The sequence below is a fragment of the Coturnix japonica genome, chromosome 13 (assembly GCF_054131305.1).
Source record: "Coturnix japonica strain WE chromosome 13, WE-NBRP24, whole genome shotgun sequence".
NCBI lineage: Eukaryota > Metazoa > Chordata > Aves > Galliformes > Phasianidae > Coturnix > Coturnix japonica.
The window spans coordinates 4153715-4172510 of record NC_140675.1 but is presented as its reverse complement, the minus strand read 5'-3'; the positions used below and the strand labels follow the sequence as shown (position 1 = coordinate 4172510).

The window sequence follows — 18796 nt, the reverse complement described above, 5'->3', positions numbered from 1 at the left end:
CTGAAGCAAACAGGCTTGCAGTGAAGCATGGCCTTGCAGGAAGGCAGGACACTGGTGTGGAGTGTGGCCCAGCTGTGAAGAGAGCTACAGACACACAGCAGGCATCTGGGTTCTGGGTCCTGTCTTTCTAGTCAGGCTTGCTGTCTGTCCTTTCTTGCGACTGTTGTCATTGCATGTTGCTTGAGGTCTTGCAGTTGGAGGGGTTGACAGTGACCTTTCCTGTCCAGGATTGGAAAATCGAGCCCACAGTTCACCCAAGAGCCTAAGATCCATTGCAGTCAACACTGGAGATGAGATTTCTCCGTATCGTGGCCCAGTTGGGCCTTTGGTCTCTATGAGGGAGGTTGGTCTCGATGATCTCTGGATGTCCCTTCCAACACCTCTAATTCTGTGATTCTGTGCCAGTTTGCAGATTGAAGGTAGTGCTGGACTCATTAAATCTTGCAGCTTCCCCCTTCTTGGTTCTAACAGGGAGAGGTGCTGAGCCAAATGGCAAGATCTACGTGAAAGCTGCTCTCCAGGCTGGAGGGCTTCCTGGAACAGCAGGTCCCAGGACAGGGGGACGACCTTCCCCCACAGCTGACAACCACTCCTTCTGCAGGACGGTGGCTGCAAGAAAGCGCAAGGGAGTGGAGGAAGAGGAGCAAAAAGCAGAGCTGTGGCCTGCCAAAAAACACGCGAAGGTGGAGCGCAGTGTGGCAAAGGCCCAGAGCCCACATCAGAGCAGAGGCAGTGTGCCAGCTCCAGAAGCACATCCTGGGCTAGAAGTAAGAAGATGCTGTTGTAGCTGCCTTGGTGAAGCACTTCCTTTATCAAGTGCATGGAGTTTGCTTGGGGTTTGCTTTGTTTTTTCCTTCTCTGGACAGAGAAGGGAAAAGAGTTGAAGGCTACCCAGTCCATGTCCTTGACCATGACCATGCCACAGTGCGTGACCCCCTCTTTTCCCTTTAACCCCACGTCCCACTAGAAACCTCCTTCCCTGAGAGGCTTCCTGGCCTGTTTTCATGGTACCCATGTTTCCGCAGTTTTGCTGTTAACAAAATGAATTTCTCTTTTCTTGCACTACACCCAGGGTTCATTCCTTCTGATATCTTTTCCTATAGAGCCTGTTTCTCAAATAAAGGCTCTTTCATTTGCCCATCGGGGGGGGGACAGACCCTTTTGTCTGAAGTGGAACTACTTAATCTATCCCATGCTCTCTGTTACTTTTGGTACTGCATGTGTTTCCCAGGCAGCATTTCACCACGTACAGACTGGTGTACATTTATGTGCCTGAGTGATTCATCCACAGCGTAACTGGGGAGGTGAAAGTCAGTGTGAGAAAGTGAATGTGATTCACACTCTCTCAAGTATTGCTTTAAGATGTTTTAAGATGATCTTTATTTGTGAGGTACAAAGTGCTCTCCGAGGCCTCTTCTAAAATGGTCCAGCTAGCAGTTACAGGTTATTGTCTTGTGTTTTTAATTCAGTGCTGCTTTTCTTAGATGCCTGTTTCTGCCCTGGTATCCTTTGCAGAAGCTCTGGAGGTTGGATACAGCAAACACAAGAGTCCTTATCACCAGCAAATGTGAGCTACAGGTGTGACACAGGCAGTCCGTTGCCTCCTTTTCAGTACAGGTGCAGTGGTAGGTCCAGGAGTTGGCATCCTTAATACACAGTGGAATTACAGCCATCTTTGTTCAGTAAGGAGGTTATCATTACCTACAATAGAGCCCATCTGTACTACAGGAATGTTTATGTGGAATGACTGTGCTGATGAAGGTAAGATTTTCGCTTTTGGATTCTCAGTCCAGCCCACAAAGCAAAATGAAATGGAGGAGGGAGAAAATGTGCTCATAGTTCTTGCTTAGTTCTAATTACAAAGCAAATGACTGCCTGCTAGTCAGAGCAGGATGGTGCCTGCTGTCTGGGAAACCTCCTGCAGAAGCACTGGAGCTTTTGCATCATGTTCAAAACCTGCCTGAGACGGGCCATAGGGCACCCACAGCCTCTGGGCAGCCTGGGCCAGGGCCTCACTGCCTCTGGGGGAGGAATTTCCTCCACCCATCTACCTCCATTTCCACTCTTGGAGTTTAAAGCCATTCCCACTCGTATGATCGCTGTCTGCCAATGCCAAGTGACATGCAAGGTCTGGTAGTGGGTCAGGTAATGACACGACAACTGTACACGGACAACTGTGCTATTACTGTCAATTTATTGGTAGTGTGGGGCCTGGAAAACTCTGGTTGATGACAGCAGTGGTTCTGTGGATGTCAGATGGTGCCCCAAACCAACCCACTGGGGGTGCTCCCACCTCCTGATGGATGGTGGAGAGGAGCGGGAGGGCAGAGGTGGTGCTGGGGAAGGGCTGGGGGCTGCTGGGCCTGGTCTGTTTCCCCCTGGCAGTGGTTTTCCAGGTGTCTGATGCCCCTAAGCTGACAGGGTGGGGGGGGGCGCTTCTACCTAATAAAGGATGGTGGAGGGGAGCGGAAGGGTGGTGACGGTGCCTGGGGAGGTGGGGGGCTGCTGGGCTGGTTGTGCTTCCCCCAGGCAGTGGTTGTCTGTCTCTTGGACTGTTTCCCCACCTCTGCACTCTGCGTCCCCTGATGGATGCTGGAGGGGAGGAAGAGGGCAGAGTTGGTGCCGGGGGGGAGGGGGCTGGGGGCTGCCGGGCCTCTCAGGCTTCCCCAAGGTAGCAGTTGTCCGGGTGCTGGGTGATGCTCCGGAGCTGAGGGGACCGCTCCCGCCCCCTGAAGGATGGTGGGGGGGGGCTGGGGGGGTGGCATTGATGCCTGTTGGGACCGGGGGCTGCTGGGCTTGTCAGAAACCCCCAGTTAGGAAGCTTGACTGTGAGCTGTAGATGCTGGTATTGTCCTGGACTTGTTTAGCCCATTTTTTAGCTTCAGCGCGGCGCCTGCAAAGAGAGGAACGTGCTGAGGGCACAGGAGAGCCCCTGCTCTGCTTTCTCACAGCGCATGGCAAAGAGCCACCCTCAGCTCCCAGCCTGTCTCTGGCCCAGCAGTAAGGATGGGCTGAAGCCAATGACAACATCTAACTGCATCAATCACAGACCGTGTGAGCCAACAATTAACTGGTCTTTTTACGCTGCTTTAACTAGAAACGCCTCCTGGCCCACAGCAGCCCTACAGAAAAGAGTTGGGCAGGATGGGGATGGGGGTCAACAACTCACTTTCTGTTCCTGTACCAGTAAATAAGAAGCCAGCACAGAAGCATCCCCAGCAATAGGGAACCCAAGGAAGCTCCAGCAAGTATCAGGTAGAACTTCCAACCAACTTTAACTTGCTCGGTATTTGCATGCCCTGCACCAGGCACACCTGGAGGAACAACATGGTCATTGCTTTGTCTCGTGCCCTAATGGAAATCTCAAGGAGGTCTGACATTGCTACACAATTCTTTTCCATTTTGTTGGCCTCCTGGAACAAGTGAAAATCCTCAGGCTGCAATGCTTCCCCAATTCCAGGGGATGCAAAGGGAACTCCCAAAGGCACCGCGCATCGAGACACTCTGGAGCCTCTATTTTGCCTCTCAGCTTTGGGTACGCTCTGGCTCTGCCAGATTTGCTCCTTCTTCTCCATCATGCTCTAACATTTCTTTTGCACTCACCTACCCTTGCCTTGTGAGGCTGGGTAGTGCTGCCGCAGGCCGGCACACCGTGACCCTTTGGGACACGTCGTCTGACTAAACAAAACTCATTAGAGCAGAAGGAGAGTGTGTGCATCTGTTTAATCAGTTGCTGCTAAGAGTGATGTGGACAAGAACCACTGTCGTGTTGTGCAGGGAGTGCTGCCCTAAGCTCTCCCCTCCCACTCAGACCCCACTCCTCAGGGGCAGAGTCAGGGCCCCTCAGCAGCACCTGAACCTGTTTCTCCCCTTTTCCTTCCCCCCGGCATGGGCACAACTTGCACGTTCCTGGTTTTCAGGATGTTTCTCCTGCTTATAAACTCCTGCCAGATCGCTGCTTACCTGGATTCCTCAGAAAACGACAGACCCAGTTGTGGTGGGCTTCCCCGGGATTGGACAGCGCTGTGAAGAATGAGAAAAAGGCAAAGTCTGGGCATGGTGCAGGCACAGAGGAGGCAGAAGGATGAGGAGGCTCCCTCTATGCCATTGCGCCATCTGTGAGTCAGTGCATCTCTCTGGACCTCAGTTTGCAGGAGGGACCCCGCTCCAGGCTGCTGGTGTGCCTGGAGCCTCAAGGGAGGCACAGCAAGCTCCGGAATGCAGGGACTGTGGGAGGGAGGTACGTTGAAGGGTTCTATTCCATCCCATCTCTGCTGAATTTGGTTTTGGTGGCCTTGTTCCCAAAAGGACAAAGTTCCTAAGTCCCTGGGAACTGGGTGCAGTGGGAGGGGAGCAACCTCTAACCACAGCCACGGAGCTCTACCGGCGGCCCTTACCTGGAGTGCCAGCTGCTTGCCAAGCCTCTCTTTCTCCCAGAGGGATGGGCAGTGTGCGACGGATGCCTTGCTGAAATGCATCCCTGTGAGCAGGCTCTGCGTCAGTCCCTTTAGAAAGGAGGTAAGAGAGAAGGGCTGTAAGTAACTGCTTCTCATCAGGAAGATGGTATCTTCAGGAGGAAGGTGATGCCACAAGCCAGTGCAGACACAGGGGCATCACCACAGCAAGGCTCTGATCCGTCTTTTCCTGCTGTGCACACTGCAGATGCTCCATGGATATACATCTAGAAACTCAGCTTCCCAAGACTTTCACGGTTCCCACGGAAGGGGCCTCTCCTGTGCTCCTGCCCCCAGGCACAGCAGTGGGGCAGTGCTGGCAGGTGGCTGAGTGCCACCACGTTGGACTTGTTGGAAATCAGTCTGGACTGTCATCGGGAGTCGCTGTCAAACAACAAACCTCTGATGGCCCATCAGACTGAAGATCCGCACCCAACAGCAGGATGTGAATGGATCTACCAGCGCTGAACCGCCTCTCTTTGCTGTCTCTCTGTCCCTCTTTCCCTTTCTTCTGTCTTTACTGTTGGTCGTCTTTCATTCTATGGCTCATCAGAGCAGCCATGGCCTATAAGAACGGCCTCTAATTGTAATTAGCCCATATTAACCCATTAGCCAATGTTACCCCCAATTGGTTGTTGTTAGTTGTTAAGAAAGCCCTCAATAAAATCCATATCTATTATTCCCCTCACTTTGGAGTTTGGGACCCTTTGCATTGGAGATGGGGAAAGATTCCCCCCTTGAAAAGCACAGAGTGAGAGCAGACGTAGATAGGAAGAGAGATGGGATGGGCAGCATCCATTCTGCGCTCAGATGCTGCTTGGTCTGCATGCTTCTCTTCTGCTTTTATATGAAGTTCATACATGAAGATTATATATGAAGTTTATATATGAAGGCTGCAGCAAAGTGTCTCTGCTATGGAGCCCTGGAGGGGGATAGAGATGGAAAACGGGGGAGAAAGGGCAACTAAAAGCTGAACCGTGATGCCAAATGGGTCAGAAAAGTGTATAACTCCAAGGAATAAAAGGGTGAACCCCTCTCAAAGGCCTGAACCCAAGGACCAAAGATTGAAGCCCTTTTAGATGCACCCCAATGCCCAATGATGCATCCCTGTCACCAAGCCCTGAGCCCCAGGGCTGGTAGTTGTGGCTTTAAGGCTCCTTCCAGCAGTGTATGGGGAGAGCAGCTTCAGGGAAGCAAAGGCTGCAGTGGGTAAGGGACGTGAAGGGAAAATGGGGGACAAAAAGGCTCTTGATGGGTTCTCTGCTCTCTGACTTGGCTGTCTGGGATGGGGAGCAGAGCAAACCCCCACGATGCAAGAGGAAACAGAGTCCTGCTGTTCCACCTGGAGCACCACGAGTCCATGGGGCCGGATGGGATCCATCCATGAGTGCTGGGGGAGGTGACAGCTGAGGCTGTTGGTGTCTGTTGGTCTGCACTGACTTCAGCAAAACTTCCACACCATCCGCCATGGGTTTCTTCTGGGGAAGCTGCAGCCCCTTTGGGGGCACTTACGGGATCATTTTAGGGTCACTTGGGGGGATTTCGGGTCATTTGGAGTCATTTGGGGGCACTTCTGGGGTCATTGGCATGCATTGGTGCACTCTGTGCTGGGTGAGGAACTGACTGGAGGATGGGCCCAGACAGTGGTGGTTGAATGGAGCAACAGCCCACCAGCAAACAGCCATCAGATAACACCAAGTGGGGGCATGGATTGATCTGCTATGGGGTAGTGAGGGTCTTATTGCTCCCTATAATTCACAAAGGGAGGCTGTGGTGAGCTGGGGGTTGGTCATTGGGAGGACACTGGGGTGATGTCGGGAGTGATGCTGTTGGGGTGACATTGGGGTGACATTGGGGTGGTATTGGGGCTGTGTTGGGGTGACGTGGTGACATTGGGGCTGTGTTGGGGTGACACTGGGGTGATGGTGTTGGGGTGACATTGGGGTGACACTGGTGTGATGCTGTTGGGATAACGTTGGAGTAATGTTGGGGAGCGATGTTAGGAGCGATGTTGCGGTATCACTGGGGTTGCTATCAGGGAGGGAGGGATGTTTTTGTTGCTGGGGGGCGACGCTGGGGGGTCATGTTGGGGTCATGTTGGAGTTATGTTGGGGTATCCCTTCGGGGGCGACATCGCTGGGGTGGCGATGGGGGGTCAGTTTGGGGTGACACCGGGGTGCAGTTCCGCTCTTTGGCCACGCGGTGGCAGCAGAGAGCTCTCCGCTCTCTTTACGACAACGAAACGAAGTTGGGTCAGCAGAACCGGACCGGAACCGCGCATCCAAATCCTTACGGAACACAAAACTCAACACTCCAATCTGCATTTTTCCCATTTACAGAGAAAACCTCATGAGAAACACCCCTCCTTTCCCACCCCGCAGAACCGACCCAGACCCATAGATACCTTCCCGAACCACCCGTGTGCTGCCCTCAAGCCTCCCCCCTCAATAGGCGACCCAAAGGGACCAGAGCCCCCCAGCGCTGACACCGCACGTCCACTCTCCCCTCCCTCCCCCAAATTAGGGCCAGACTGCAGGGGGGCAACGAGGCGGCCGCCACCCACCCCCCATCTCCGTCCCCTTCATCCAACACGAAGGGGGTGATGGCAGCGGGGGGTCGAGCCCCTTCCCACACTAACCGGCTTTCGGGTTCCCCCCCCAGCGTTTCCCACATGGCGTCGAACATGCAGCGCCACCTGGAGGCATCCCAAGGTTGGGGGACGGCCAATGGTTGCAATTGAGCCGCTATGGGTAAAGGAAGGGGGGGCAAAGAGGAGACGGAGACACACCCCCCGAGGAGCTGAATACGGCATTGACCGGGAGGGGGGGGGTGAGCGGGAGGGGCGCAGGGTGAGCCTTAATTATTCTCCCCCCGACCCCAACCGCACCGAGCGGTCCTGAGCCTTAAGTTGTGCATGATTCACAACCCTAACCCTGACCCAAACGCCATCCCAACTGCTACACCAAACCCGAACCCTAATCCAATGCCGAAGCCAAACCCAAATCCAACCCTAACCCTAATCCAGCGCCGAAGCCTAACCATAAACCAACATAGACACAAACCCAAACCCAACAGAGACACAAACTCAAACCCCAAACCTAAAACCAACTGTGCCCCAAACCCAAACCCAACATAGACACAAACCCAAACCTAAAACCTAAAACCAACTGTGCCCCAAACCCAAACCCAACATAGACACAAACCCAAACCCCAAGCCTAAAACCAGCTGTGCCCCGAACCCAAACCCAACATAGACATAAACCCTAACTCCAAACCTAAAACCAACCCTACCCTAAACCCAAACACCAAACCTGAAACCAACTGTGCCCGAAACACAACATAGACACAAAACCAAACCCCAATGCTAAAACCAACCCTACCTCAAACCCAAACCCCAATCCTAAAACCAACACTACCCTAAACCCAAACCGAACACAGACACAAACCCAAACCCCACACCTAAAACCAACCCTACCCCAAACCCCAAATCTAAAACCAACCCTACCCCAAAACCAAACCCAACATAGACACAAACCCAAACCCCAAAGCTAAAACCAACCCTACCCCAAACCCAGACCCAACTGAGACTCAAACCCAAACCCCAAAGCTATAACCAACCCTACCCTAACACAAACCCCAAACCTAAAACCCCCCACAAACCCTTCTGTACTTCTATCATCATTAAGGAACACCCAAACCTTCCAGGACCCTTCCAACACAAGCCGATCCACGGTTCTTTGATCATCAAGGAGCCTCCCAAGGAGATCATGCCATCCCAAACCATTCCCTAGTTCTTAATGACCTTCAAGGACTATTGATGAGAGGTTGACCTCTCGTCTTTGACCCAGCTCCTTCACTTAGTCTGGTCAAAACCAGTTTCTTTGGCTACCCTTCCCTTATGTATACCCAGCTGTATTGTCTTAACTATAGACCCAGCTGTATTGTAACTATAGCAATGTCTACATGTCCCACTGATCCTTTTCTTCTGACATTCCCCAAAGCCAAGGATACTTCATCTTCAAGGAAGAGCCCTATTTACCTGATTCCTACTTTCATACTGATTAAGGGTCAAGGAAATAAAGTGGATGTCACTGTGGGAGTCTACTAGAAGCCACTCAGCCTGGACAACAATACAAATTATTCTTAATTCTTTAAAGGAGTATCTCAAGAAGAGCCTCACTTGTCCTAATGTTTCACCGGCTTCCTAGAAGTTGACGTGGTGTAGCACATAGCCAGTGGGCTCCATGGTTTTCATGGCCAACTAACTGAATATGAAAAACTGCAAAATGAGAATTTATTTCAGGAGAGTCTGGTGTCCCTAACTACCCTCCATCAATAGTGGCAGTAGAAAGAGCGAAAGTCTGACAGTAACAAACTTCTCTTTGTGCTTTGCCAACAGAGAAGAGAGAATAGCCAATACCATCTGAGTCAAACCAGGTGTGATTGTCAGGCTACCATCTCTTGGTGTTGTGCTCATCGTCTGGAACTGAAGTTTGTAGCCCACTTTGCCATAGTAGTGGTGCTAAGCAAAAAGATGAAGGCCTGCCTGTAATGACAGCCTCCAATTATCTGCTCAAACACAGCTGTGGGGAGACTTTGTTGGCAATGGCCCCACAGGGACCAATTACAGCTCCAACTTTCTCGAACATTTCTGGACAGCATTTTGACTGTACCTCCATCATTTGCTTACAGCAATCTTCTCTCAGTCCCCGAAGTTCATGTACACCACACACGCTGTGGGGCTCATTACAGTGCAGAAAGACCTAACAAGCCATTTCCCTCAAGTCTTCAAGGCCTGAACTGCTCCTTAGGGAGGTCTCAGTGTTGTAGATGAAGGTTTCAAGGATCACTGCCCAAAAAAGGTGATGTCCTATTTAAGGGTACTTTGTCTTACAGCAAGCACTGAGATGTCACCGAGTGCAGCACAACCCGTGTGACACAGATGGCAGCTCTGCCAGGGAGAGGGAGGTACAGCCAGCATGGGGGTAGCATTGCTCAGGGTGCTGCATGAGGCTGGAGGCTCACAGCTGCACTGCATGCTCAGGGCATTGAAGAGGGGACTTCAAAGAAAGAGAGGACCAAACATGGGAATTCCTGCCTTTTGTTCATTTTTCTGCTGTTAGGGTAGGGTTGACCGGAGAAATGGGAGTCAAGCTGTATATATTAACACAGCACTGAGACTGCTGCGCTGTATCTTTGGAGATGAGTGGGTTTGTGAGCAGCATCCTCGTGCTCCATCAGCCTTTTCTGGCTCGATGGACACAATGAGCATCAGCTTTGCTGATCCCATTCAGGTTTGAACCGCCTCCTCTGCAGCCAGAGCTCCAGCAGAGCAGAGCTGCATCTCTCCAGGTGTGAGTGCATTTCCTTCTCCAGCACACGGGCTGAGAGCAGCTGCTCAGGGCTGTGGAGAACACATTCTGTGCAGCTGGGAAACGAGCTGTATTTCTTTTAATGAGACTCCATCATTAGGACACTTGGCTCTCTCTATAAGAGAGAGGTCCTTCCAAGTTGTGAACTGCCCTGCAGGATGCAAGTATTTGCCTTAGCATCTCTCCGTTACCAGAAAGAGCATCTGCCCAGGGAGATGATGTAGAGAGATGCTAAGAAAGACGTCACATTCTACAAGTAAAACTGAGCACTCCTGTCACTTTACATTGTACCCACCTGGGTGGCTCATGGTCACCTTCTCCAGAGCCAACCAGAAGAGGCCTCTTCTCCTCTCCTCTTCCATCCACATTCCAACTCATGTCAACAATCTTAGGCCATGGATCTGAACCAACATTTCCATCGGAAAATGAAAAAGGATTGGATGATACAGCAGGAGGAAGGTCACCAAGGAACAGTACAGGTTTGTGCCAAGAGAAATCTCATCTAACTTTCTTTTATTTTCTTCTGGGATGATTCCCCATGTCCAGGAACAACAGATGCCCAACAGCAGCTCCATCAGCGAGTTCCTCCTGCTGCCGTTGGCAGACACGCGGCAGCTGCAGCTCCTGCACTTCTGGCTCTTCCTGGGCATCTACCTGGCTGCCCTCCTGGGCAACGGCCTCATCAGCACAGCCGTAGCCTGCGACCGCCGCCTGCACACCCCCATGTACTTCTTCCTCCTCAACCTGGCCCTCCTTGACCTGAGCTGCATCTCCACCACTCTCCCCAAAGCCTTGGCCAACACCCTCTGGGACACAAGGGCCATCTCCTACACAGGATGTGCTGCACAGCTCTTTTTCTTTTTCTTCTTCATCTCAGCAGAGTATTCCCTTCTCACCATCATGTCCTATGACCGCTATGTTGCCATCTGCAAGCCCCTGCACTACGGGACCTTGATGGACAGCAGAGCTTGTGCCACCATGGCAGCAGCTGCCTGGGGCACTGGGGTTCTCTATTCCCTGCTGCACACTGCCAGTACGTTTTCACTGCCTCTCTGCCAAGGCAATGTTGTGAACCAGTTTTTCTGTGAAATCCCCCAGATCCTCAAGCTCTCCTGCTCAGAATCAAATCTCAGGGAAGTTGTGCTTATCATTTTTAGTGCTTGTTTAGTCTTTGGTTGCTTTGTTTTCATAGTTGTGTCCTATGTGCAGATCTTCATGGCCGTGCTGAGAATGCCCTCTGAGCAGGGACGGCGCAAAGCCTTCTCTACGTGCCTCCCTCATCTGGCTGTGGTCTCTCTCTTTCTCATCACTGCCTTTATTGCCTACCTGAAGCCCCCCTCCACTTCCTTCCCACTCCTGGATCTGACAGTGGCACTTCTGTACTCAGTGGTTCCTCCAACACTGAACCCTATTATCTACAGCATGAGGAACAGGGAGATCAAGCATTCTCTCAGGAAGATTTTGCAATAAGCACTATTCCAGCTTCAATAAAGTGCACATCTTCCTCGCAGGATTCTCAGTGATGGTTCTTCATGTTTTATGCATCTTTGATTGTTTGATTATGTGAGATATAGCAACGTGCAAAAAAATGTTATTGAACTGATAAATAAAAATTTATTTCACTTCTTTCCCACCTACTATCCATTTTCTCACTCCAAGAGCTCATGTAAACATGGAACCAGATTCCCCGAATAGGTTAAGAGATAAATAAATAGCATTCAAAATACGCTTTTCCTTAGCTCTTCTCTTATCCAACTTTGTCTGGATTTGGGGAAGGTACAGCCACAGATAGAAGCACAATTAGTTCTTTTCATTCCTCCTCTCTTTACACTGCCACAGTGCACAGAGGATTTGAGTCCTCTCATTTCTACAGGCCTGAAGGTCTTGTGTGCCTCACGACCGTCCCGTCGTCTCTACAGCAGCACTCAGGGGTTTGCTTAATTTTCTTATCTCAATACTTGGAACAGCTACAGGACCTGTAGCATAAGTGACCGCAGAGCTCCTTATGAGGGGTGGAGTGACGGTGGGATCTGTCCAGAGCTTGGAGCAACTGCAGGATGTGTAGCAAAAACTTGGAGCTATTGCAGGGACTGTGCCAGGAGTTGCAGAGGCTGCAGCAATGTCAGCAGATCCAGCTCTCTTCCCCTTGAAGATGCTGAATAGTGTTGAACACAGCTCAGTAGGTGTGGGCCAGGCCCTGGCACACTGCAGTCATTTGTGCCTTTTTAGGATTACCAGTGCCACAGCAGACATGTCTCCAATATTCTACCAGTTTCTCAGGATCCTGCAGTTGCTCGGAGATGAAGTTCCAAAGCCCTGGGGGTGCCCACCACTCCAGGCAGCTGCCCAGACCGTCCCACACCCCCTGCCATGCAGAGCCTTCTCACCTTGGGGCAGATCTCTCAGTGATATTCCTGAATAATTGTTTAACCTCAATCCTAGAATCATAGAATCACCAAGGCTGGAAAAGGCCTGAAAGATCATCCAATCCAACCATTCACCTATTACCAATAGCTCCCACTTAACCATGTCCCTCAACACAATATCCAGTCTCTCCTTGAATACCCCTGGGCTCCCAGAGACGACAGTGTAAAATGTGTAATTCCTAATCATAGTAACAATATTACTTCCAAAACCCAAAGATATCCAAAGAGCTGAATGTGCACAAAACTTCACTTTGCCAATTTTATCGTGGTACAAACCAAGGTCAAACAGCATAGCAAAATAAATACCCTAATCCAGCATCCAGAGTTGACAAATAATGCAGCAGGGAAAACAAGCAGCAAGCAAGGAGCTGTGCAATGCAGCTTTATGAGAAGACTCAGCAAGCTTCACAAATAGGGAAACTATCAGCACCATGGCCTGCACATCTCCAGCTCCCACAAAGCCCTGTCCACTCTGGACAGATGTGCTGTTACCACAACCCTTGGAGCCTCACATCCGGCACCAAAATGACTGCGGTTGTTGAACCCAACATGTGGCTCAGCAGCACACAGTGCTTTGTGCACTGCCCAATTCCCAGTGGGATGGGGATGAGAACTGGGAAAAAAAGTACAACTTCTGGGTTGTAACAAAGCAGTTTACTAAGAGAGATAAAAGGAGAGGAGTAATAGTTATCACTATATATCCATTGATATGGAATTGTATGTAACAACTGATGCATAAGCACTTGCTCAGCACCACCAGACTGATGCTCAGCTGGACCCTGGGCAGTGAAGAGACTGAGATGAACTCCCACCCCTTTCAATACAATTTCTGCTTGCTGTCAGGTGATAGAGAACGTCCCTTTGGCCACTTTCAGTCAGCTGTCCTCACTCTGTTCCCTCCCAGCTCCATGTGCCCTCCACTAACCATGGCTTTGGCTCCGTACAACACTGCTTAGCAGCAGCTGTAAACATCAGAGTGTTATCAATGGTTTTCTCCTAGAACCAAAACACTGCACCATAGCAGGCAGTCTGAAGAAAAAAAATTCATCTGAGCTGTAACTCAGATTCCTGCCTGTCCCCCTCCTCTTGTTCTTCCTGATCAGGAAGCAAGGAACAGAATCTGCTGCTCTTCTTTTTGAAACCTTTCCATCAGTATTCAGGTGGCTCCTCTGCCATCCCCAGGCAGAGCTCAGTGCACTCTCACAGATGGCAGCAGCCTTTCTTCATCTTCATTGCCTAATCGTAATGAAGAGTCTGTACCTACTTTGCTACAGTTCAGAGGTGAGAACCATCCCACCATGTCTCTGTGAGACAAACAAGACCCTAGGCCTGCAAAGGCACAGAGATGTGGAGTTCGCTGAGTGAATGTTTGTGGTCCTCTCATTAGTGTAAGGATTCTTCAGAAAGCATCCCCTTCCAGAAGCATGCTTTGATTTAGCCTGACTGGGTCTTGCATCTACACTGTGGTACTGATGTTCAGGGCCTTGCTCAGAAGCAGCAGCCTGCATGAAAGGAAAAGCTCTGTGGTTTTCTCTTGATTTGTCCCGTTTATTTCCCATGCTACCCGCACTGGTCTACAGGCACTTTAGGGCAGCAGCAGGTTGGGGTTACCCCCAGAGGGTACACAGTAAGATTTAGGACGGGGTATTGGCAACAAGACTTTCTCTGAGGAATCCTCACACAATCCTATAGAACAACTCAGAGGCTTTCCATTCAATCTCCAACAGCAACAACATCCCTCAGCCCTTCTCTGTCACATCCAATTCCCCACCCTTCCCCATTTGGACCTGGTTTAAAGCCCTTTAATCAATCAGTGCAGGAGCATTTCAGATGGGGTCATGGAGGAGGCAGACTGCCATTCTTGGGGTGGCCATTTTCCCAGGAGGGCATGGTGGGAGGGCTTTGTCCCATCTGGTTCCACCAACACTTGCATCCACCCAGCAGAAGGCTGTGCCCTCTGTGTCCCACTTGACCTCTGCATGGAGCTTACAGTTGACAGGGACATGGCTGAGAAGCTCTGGGCATGGACTAATGGACAAGGAAGTAAGGTAGCTTCTTAAATTCCTCCCTTCATACCTTAGCAACTTCCTTGTAATCTCCCCAAGTATCCTGTCCTTTCTTCTCAATGACGGAGATTCTCTTTTTCTTCCTGAGTCTCAACAGTTTTTCCCAGTTCAACTGCACTGGTCTTCTTCCCCTATCGCTCACCTGATGGCATTCAGGGACAGCCTGATCTTGTGCCTTTAAGATTTCCATCTTGAGGAGTGTCCAGGCTTCCTGGACCCCTTTACCCATAAGGAGCGACTCCCAAGGGACCTGTGCTACAAGTGTCCTGAACAGGTCAAAGTCCGCCCTCTAGAAGTTCAGGATTGTAGTTTTGCTAGTCACCCTTCTGACATCTCCAAGAATAGAGAATTCTACCATTTCATAGCCACTCTGCCCAAGACAGTCCCCAACCTTCTCAACTCCTACCAGTCCTTCACTGTTAGTGAAGAGCAGGTCTAGCAAGGAACCACCCCTGGTAGGACTTCATACCAACTGCGTAAAGAAGCTGTCTTCTATACAATCTATAAACCTCTTGGACTGATTCCTCTGCTATTTATTATATTCCCAGCATATATCAGAGAAGTTGTAGTCTCCCAAGAAAATGAGTGCTGGCAATCTTGCAACTTCAGTAAGCTGCTCATAGAATGCCTCACCCATCAATTAGGCGGTCTATAAGAAACCTTTAGCAAGATGTCACACTTACAGGCCTTTCCCCTGATCCTTACAAACATGCACTTCATTCTGAAGCCCAAGCTCTTCAACATCAAAACTCTCTTTAATAAAAAGGGCCACACCACCACCTTTCCTTCCTCCTCTATCCCTTCTGAAGAGCTTGTAACCATCCATCACAGCACTCCAGTCATGGCAGTGGTCCCACCATGGGTCGGTAATAGCAACTAGGTTATGGTTTGTCAGATGCACGGTTGCTTCCAGCTCCTCCTGCTTGTTGACCAAGCTGCGTGCGTTGGTGTAGACGCACTTCAGCTGAGGCATCTGCCTCTCTCCCAGCTCAAACAGCATTTCACTAGGCTTATCTCTGGTAAGCCCTGTTTTGTCCCCACCCCCATCGTAGCTAGTTTAAAGCTCTTTCGATAAGCCCTGCTACCTTCTGTGCTAGGATTTGTTTCCCCCTTTGAGACAGTTGGGTTCCATTCATGGATAACAGGCCATGGGCCAAGTAAACTGTCCTGTGATCAAAGAACTCAAAGTTTCTGGCTCAGTAACAACTTCTGAGACAATTGTTCATTGCTTTGCTTTCCAAGCCTGCTCTGTGTCCCTCATTGCCCCTGAAGGTATAGAAAAAAATATCACTTGATCTCCCACTTTGTGAACTAAATGGCCTAAATTCCTGAAATCTCTTTTTATAGTTTGTAGGCTTCTCTAAGAAATTTCATCACTGCCCACCTAAACTATGAGTAGTGGAAAATAATCAGTGGACCTAACCAGCATTGGGGGTTTCCTCATTATGTCCCTGACCTGCAGCCAAGAAGGCAGCAGACTTACTGACGGCTCGGGTCCAGTCTGCAAATGGGGCCCTCTATTCCTCTGAGAAGGGAGTCACCCACCACGGCCACCCTTCTTTCTTTCATGGCAGAGGAAGTCACAAGGCTTGGTAGTGACTGCCTTGCATTAGGCTCTCTCCTAGGCAGATCCTCCGTTGCCTCCCCATTCTTATCTCCTTCAGATTTCAGAGTGTCAAACCTGTTGCTTAGAGGGAGCAGGGGTAGAGGGCTAGGCAGGCATGGGGGGGCTCCTGTGACGTTGAGTTGGGACTCTCTTCCAACCCTCCTCATCAGTCAGGTCTGTCTGACTGTGACAGGGCAGGGAGTCAACCACTTTTCTGGGGGTATCTGCCTGGCAGCCTTCCCTCGGGGATGCCAGCAAGTCACTCCACCAGCCCATCTCCCGATCACACACCCTGATGGTAAATTGTGAGTAAAACCTTGAGTAAAGTGAGAGTTCACCTAGAGAAAAGTATGAGTAGAAACCTGGATTGACGTGAGGGTAAACCCAGAGTAAAACCAGGATCCCATCCATCATCATGCTCAGCCTCTAAGGGGAACATTTTCCAGTGTTGCTGTGCAAAAATATAGGTTCCTCACATCTAACCTATGTCTCCCCTTTTTAATTTAAATCCATTTCCATTTGTCCTGTTATCAACAGACCATCCCATCCTTATTCTAGCGTTAGGCATCTCATCCTCAGATGGAAACCCTGGGGCTGAATTGGGATCAGTTTTTCAAAGAACCACGGGGGCTGCAAGTTCACCTAGCTGAGTTCAGATGTGCACAGTGAGGTGTCTGTGTGTGAGTCCCTCATCTGAATCCTTGTTTTTTATTCCACAGGGACTGCACTGCTCATACACAGACTCTCAGTGATGCCCAAGGTGCCTTGGGTGATCCTAGTTTTGTGCTAGTGCTTGTAAACTGTGACGGAAAATCTATGAGATAGACACCTCCTTCTGGAGCATCAGCTGAGGGCCAGAATGGAGGTATTCTTGGCCATCCTAAATACCACTGCAGCCCTGTGCTTAGGGCACCCATTGTGTCTTTTGCACCTGACCCCATGGAGTACGTAGTGATATTCAGCTTATCAAAAGGATGAGCTCAGAACAGAAGAGGCAGATTTTCCTCTCTGCTCCATCTGTGGCATAGTCTGGATTTCAAGGCATTGCAAAGCTATGGCACATCTACATTCTTGCACTGATGACACTTTAGCATGCTCTGGGCTTGCATTTCAATGGCATCTAATAAATCTAGGGTCATACCAGTTGACAGGAAGCTGGCAAATGTTGTCACATTGTAAGGAAGAGCAAGAAAGATGACACGGGCAACTATGGACCTGTCAGTCTCACTACAGTGCTTGGTAAAATTATGGAGAAAATGATGGTGGGAGTTATGGAAAAACAACTGAAGGACAGGTCACAGACAACACAAGATACAGAGGGGAAGGTCCTATTTAATTTCAGGTCTTTTTATGACACCTTTATCCATTGAGCTGAACAAGGGAAGGCAGTTGATGCAATCCTTGAGGATTTCAGTAGAGCTTTTGATACTATTTCTCCAGCACCCTTCTGGACAGAAATTCCTGCATACAGCTAGACAGAAACAGAACGTGGTGTGTTGTAATACAAGAAGAATTTTACAGAGCAGCAGCCATGGATTGAGATAAGGAGTTCACAGAGCAGCAGCTACGGAGCAGGATAAACAGCATGAGAACAAAGGACATCTCTAGGAAAAGAATGAATAGCTCGTGGCTTTGAAGGGGGGTTATAGGGTTGTTATTGCAGTAGCTTTCCTCCAATTAGCGTGTGTGATTTTTGGACACCCTTGTCTGTCTCCTTTAAAATCATGGCTTTTCGGACAATAAATTGATGCAGCTATATGTAACCATATTGGTGTTTGTCTGCTTGTCCCAGCATGCTGACATTTTGCCTTTCAGGTTCACCAGCAGTGGTGAGTGAGCAGTTGGCCAGTAGTTCTGTCCCAAAGGATTATAGTCAGTGGGTTCCATCGGGCTGGTAGATGGTCACTGTCAGAGTTTCCCAGGGCTCCACTTTAGGGCCACTTTCCTTTCATGTTTATGCAGATGACTTGCATGCAGGACTAGAAGATGTTCTGAGCAAGTTTGCTGATGAGACCAGATGAGGAGGTGCTGTTGCCTCCACTGAGGGTGGAGAGGACTTGCAGAGAGATGTGGACAAGTCAGAGAAGTGGGTATCAGTTGGTACTAAGCACCAAGTGCATAATACATAACAAGAACAAGTGCCTGATTGTGCACCTGGGTAGGGGCAACCCTGGACATACACACTGACTGGATATGGGACACATGAGAGAGGTCTGACTGAAAAGCATTGGGGGTCCTTCTCAACATAAAATTGGAAGTGAGTCAGCAGTGTGCCCAGGCAGCCAGGAAGGCCAACGGTACCCTGGAGCGCATAAAGCAATTTATTGCCAGCTGGGTGAGAGAAAGGGTTGTCCCTCTTTGCTCTGCATTGCTACAGCCTCACCTGGAGCACTGGGTGCACTTCTGGGCACCGCATAACATAAAGGACATAAAACTATGGGAGAGTGTGCACTGGAGGGCATTGGAACTGAGAGATATGAAGTTCAGAGTTTCACAGGGATTGACTGCTTGTTCAGACTGGGCCCTTCTCACATCCCACATCCTGCAATGAGACACAGGGCACATGTGGGATAGGAACTTAACAGCATCCTTGCACCACATGCAGAGCCTGGGATCTTCCGTTCCTATGTCTTTCACTTAACATCATATAGACTTCCAACTCACTGCCACAGGAAGTGCCTTGAGCCAACATGAGAGACAGGATCTCCCTACTTCTGGTCTTGCAATCGGGGCTTGACCTGTCTGCTTCGTAAGGCAAAGGAGAGGTTTCTTAGCATGCCAGTGCCTTTGCCTGCCTGTAGTCATGGCTTCCAGTTATCTTCTCTAACTAGTCTGTTGGGAAACTTACTTGGTAATGGCCCTCAGTGGGACC

General features: G+C 50.1%; 1 long non-coding RNA gene across 1 annotated transcript; it reads right to left on the bottom strand.

Annotated features, from left to right (window-relative positions):
• Positions 1–1352: 1352 nt before the first annotated feature.
• On the bottom strand, positions 1353–4930 carry LOC146758630 (uncharacterized). The gene is made up of 3 exons (XR_014934028.1): positions 4398–4930; positions 3964–4023; positions 1353–2893 (listed from the first exon to the last, which is right to left on the bottom strand). It is a non-coding gene; the product is annotated as an uncharacterized LOC146758630 (long non-coding RNA).
• Between the last annotated feature and the right edge of the window lie 13866 nt (positions 4931–18796).